Genomic DNA, 4587 nt, shown 5'->3' with positions numbered 1-4587 from the left:
TTCTTTCTTGAACTACCCACATGGTCTGGTCATATCTTATTCACATCTTTGAATCATGATAAGTGCTGGACATTGAGCAGCCCACAACAGATCTGGATTGCTGCCTTGGGTGGAGGACCTGGGGTGTGTGACCAGGTGCCAGAGCTTGTCTGGGCTTCACAGAGGGCACACAAATAACACCAGCAGCTGTGAAAACCCCAGCTACTTAGACATAGCTCCCCTCTCTGAAAGCAGAGTTCTACTGTGGCAAAAAGCTCAAAAGTAAAGTAATAGAGTGGCCACATGAGCAAGCAAAGGAAGCAAAGCAAGCACAGCAGTCAAACCTTAGATTCCTCTTTTGGGGACAAAGAGGATCAAAGCATGGAATGGGAGGAAGACAGTGAAATCAGAACTCCTATACCAAAAGCTTCCAAGAAAAATATGAGGTGGTTACAGGTCATAAAGGAGCTCAAGAAGGATTTTAAAAATCAAGTAAGAGAAGTGGAGGAAAAATTGGGAAGAGAAATGAGAATGATGCCAGAAAATTATGAAAAGAGAGTCAACAACCTGACTGAAGAAAATATTACCTTAAAAAATAGACTGAAATGGTAAAAGAGGCCCAAAAAGCCAATGAGGAGAGGAATATCTTAAAAAGCCAAATTTGTCAGATGGAAAAAGAATTTCAAAACCTTGCTGAAGAGAATAATTCCTTCAGAATTAGATTGGAGCAAATGGAAACTAATGACTTTATGAGAAATCAAGATACTATTAAAGAGATCCAAACAAATGAAAAATAGAAATCAATGTGAAATATCTCATTGGAAAAATCACTGACCTGGAAAATAGATAGAGGAAAGATAATTTAACAATTATTATACTACCTGAAAGTAATCATCAAAAATAACCTATAAATGATCCTTCAAGAAATTCTCAAGGAAAATTGTCCTGACATTTTAGAAACAGAGGGGAAAATAGAAATTGAAAGAATTCACCAATCACCTTTTGAAAAAGATGCCCAAAATAAAACTCCTAGTAATATTATAACCAGGTTCTGGAGTTCCCACATCAAGGAGAAAATATTACAAGCAGCCAAGAAAAACAATTTGAATGGATGTTCTAAACTAAAAATAAACAGAAAATTTAGAAAAAAATAAAATGTCAAAAAAAAGAAAAGAAAAAAGTGTCCACGACTTGGTCAGCATGTTGTTGCTTTTGTGGTTGTAATTCCTTTGTTTGTTTTTTTAATATAAGATGCCATTATTATTAAGGACAGGAAGACAAGTTATACCTTTATTCAAACTCTGAAGTAGTAAGCCTGGTACTCTAGTTTCTGCAGTTGTGTCTGCCTAAGATTGATCAATTTAAGTAAATCTAAAATCTCCTGCAGATAGACTGGCTTGTGTCATCCATTGCTTCCTCAGGCCACACTTTTCCCAACTTCCCCCAGGGTTTGCTAGCTGTTACACATCACTCCGTCCTGGAGCAATGAGCCATGCAGCAGTTTGGGTAGAGCAGCTCCATTTGGTCATTGCCTTCAAAGTTCAGCTGGCTAGGGCCCACTGAATGCCAACCCCCAGCCCTCTGCAATATCTTTGGGGAGACCCCATTCAAGCACAGAGCTAACAGTCCCTGCTGCTTTTTTATGGAAACATCAGGACGAGGAGAAAAGAGTGGGCACCCTGCATCTAACTTAGAAGATGAGTTCCCCATCTCCTTCTCTCTGGGGTCACCTAAGCTGAAAGAATACACCTCAGTCATCTTGGGTTGCTCAGTGTTCTGCTGCTGAAGATGCATACCCACGTCACTATTGGATAGGTAGTTCAACAAAGAGTGTGTGTGTGTATGTGGGGGGGTGTTATTCCTCCGATCCTCTGGCCTTTCTTGCACCTGCTGGAAAAGATAAAGATAATGCTTTCCCCTGAAGCAGGGAGTATTAAAAGGTGTACAGTTATACAAGGAGTCATTTCTGCTGCCCACAGAAAACTTGATGATTTCAGGGAACACCAAGAAGCTCTCTATGGCAAATGGGTTCCAGTTAACTTCCAGTTGTAACTTAATGGTCCCCAGGTCTGTGGTGTCCAAAGTAATAGTCTGGGGCTGAGTGATAAAGAAATCTTCAAGTTCGCAGATCACTGTACCAACCAGCAGTATGGTCAGATCTTGATGCTTTATCACCTTGATTTCAAAGAGTTAATGGAGGTGGAAATGAATACCTTCTCTTCTTCATCCCAAATCTGACTGTCATCAATCTCAATCTATCTTGTCAAGCCTCTACCTCTGCCCACCCAGGTGAATGAATATCTCATATTGGTCTCCAGACCATAGTCATGTGTGCCCCACCAGCCCTTTCATCTTGGCATGAAATTCCCCTAGGTTTACTTCCGGGGCCCCTTCAATCAAGTTCATGACCTCCATACATTCCTGGAGGTTTCAATACAGCTCTACCAGGCTTTCCTGGGAAGCCTTCATTAAGAGAGACAGAGAAAAGGCCTGCTGTATGTTGGAGGCACCATCTCATAGAGGGTACTGGATACATTAATCGTCATAGAGCTCTCTCACCATGATGATGTGGAATTCTATCTTCTAAATATGCCTTTCTACAGAGTTATGTTTGCTTATCTAAGTCATAGTAGAATGTCAGTCTAGAGTTTCTTCTCATGTCTTTGTGATAGCCAGATAAGTCATGCATCTCAGCTTTCTGGGCACAGAGTTGAGTAGAAAATTTGACATTCAGATACAAGAAGAGAAGCATGAGAAGGTAAAAAGGGAAAATAAATTATAAGGAACTTATCAAAGTTGAACTATTTATATTCCTACATGGAAAAACAATAATCATTACTCAGGAAACTTTTCTCAGTATGAGAATAGTTGAAGGGAATACATACATACATACATATATATATATATATATATATATACACACACACACACACATATATACATATATATATACATACACATAAGTTTAAAAAAACTTGTTATTATTATTATTTGAATGCAATTGGGATGTAAGTTTTGCAGACATTGAGGTATGGGGATCCATCTTGCCACACTGGAAAGTTGGAGAGGGAATAGGGGATGATAGAGGAAAGAGCAGATTGGGGGTGGGGTATACTTTGGGATCACTGGTTTGGGCTGTTGTGGGGAGAGGAGGGACGGGGAGAAAATTTGTAACACAAAACCTTGTGGAAATGAAAGATGTAAAATAAAAATAACCATAAAATTTAATTTGAACAAAATCAAAAGAATACTGAAAAAATAAATGTTCAATAATTGCATGCTGTAAGTACTATCTGGAGGCTCTTTATGACTTCCCATTTACTTCCACCACATCAATTGACCCCTGAATATTCATATTGGGACTGGGCAGGTGGGTCAAAATGGAAGGAGAAACCCCCACATCAAATAGATAATAGTAAAATTTTCCTTCTACCACAATAATGACAAAGAAAGACAGTGTGGTCAGGGGCTTGACAGTTGGAACTGAAGAATTCATCCTGTCTGTACCAGCTACCTTCTTCTCTCCCACACTGTTATTCCTGGTTAGGTTTGGAATTTCTCTGCTTAAGAACCCCCATTTTCTTCTGACTGAAATTGCAAGCAATGTAGCTAGACTTCTTGCAATATAAATGTTCCCCTGTTCTTTTACATACATTCTTGAGTGGGATCTGAGATGTATCAACAATGCAGTATTCACAATAACTATGGTAACTAGAAATATTCCTAGAAATAGAAATATGGTTATTAATCAGAAAATGTAAAAGGCTCTCCACATGGGGAACATATCTAGAACATTTATTCAAATACAAGAAAAGTGACTCCCAAAAGCAGGAAGTCAAAGCCATCACAGTAGCTACAGAGTTGGCACACATAATGCAGTAAACACCCACATTCTCAAGTCTCCAAAACAGAAGAGGCTACCTGAGGCAAAGATCCTCCTCTCCTCCTTCACAGCAATTACTCAGTGTCCACACAATTTGCTCCCAGCAGCACCAGACCCCCACAGTTCCCTTCCCCGGCAGTCCTCATCAGGAGTCCTCAACAGAAATTCTGGCTAGCTCAAAAAAAAGGAATTTGCTCTGCTGTTACACACTGCTTCTGCTGCTTCCATCCAGTCACAGTGCTTACTCCAGCCTGCCTCCTACTGGGCTCTGGTTCCTTCCTGCCCCACCCCTTCCTGCTATGTAAGCAAGTTCAAGGGTCATGGAAGATCTTCAAATCCCATTACCATAACAGATGTCAGGCAAAACAAGTGATGTTTGGGTTTTTTTTGGACAGGTTCATTCTGCCCTTTAAAGTCCTTCAATTCAAAAATGTTCTTTCCATGCCACCCTTGAAACTATTTTAGAAAATAATCTCTGATGTCTGGGGAGGATTTATTAACAAAGGCAGTGCAAATGATTCAGGTATCTTTTTTGTTCTAAAGGAACTAGGCAAGCTAATCACCTAGTATTTTTGCATAGTTACTCAAAAGACTGGGAATTTCATCATCTTTGGTTTATCTCCTGAAACTTATTCAAATTTTCATGCCTAGCAGCTTTATCTCCATTCCCCAAATTAGATGTTCCTTTGCTTGGACCAGTCAGGTATCATCATCAAGGTCATTAG

General features: G+C 39.7%; 1 pseudogene; it reads right to left on the bottom strand.

Moving 5' to 3' along the window:
- Positions 1-1446: 1446 nt before the first annotated feature.
- On the bottom strand, positions 1447-2731 carry LOC138142756 (RIPOR family member 3 pseudogene; annotated as a pseudogene).
- Positions 2732-4587: the final 1856 nt, after the last annotated feature.

This window comes from Petaurus breviceps, unplaced genomic scaffold (assembly GCF_028583685.1).
Source record: "Petaurus breviceps papuanus isolate PSGF00001 unplaced genomic scaffold, PetGlider_PUasm1.0 90602, whole genome shotgun sequence".
In the NCBI taxonomy this organism is placed as follows: Eukaryota; Metazoa; Chordata; class Mammalia; order Diprotodontia; family Petauridae; genus Petaurus; species Petaurus breviceps.
Note: the sequence above shows the minus strand (reverse complement) of the source record. Positions and strands in the feature narration are given on the sequence as shown.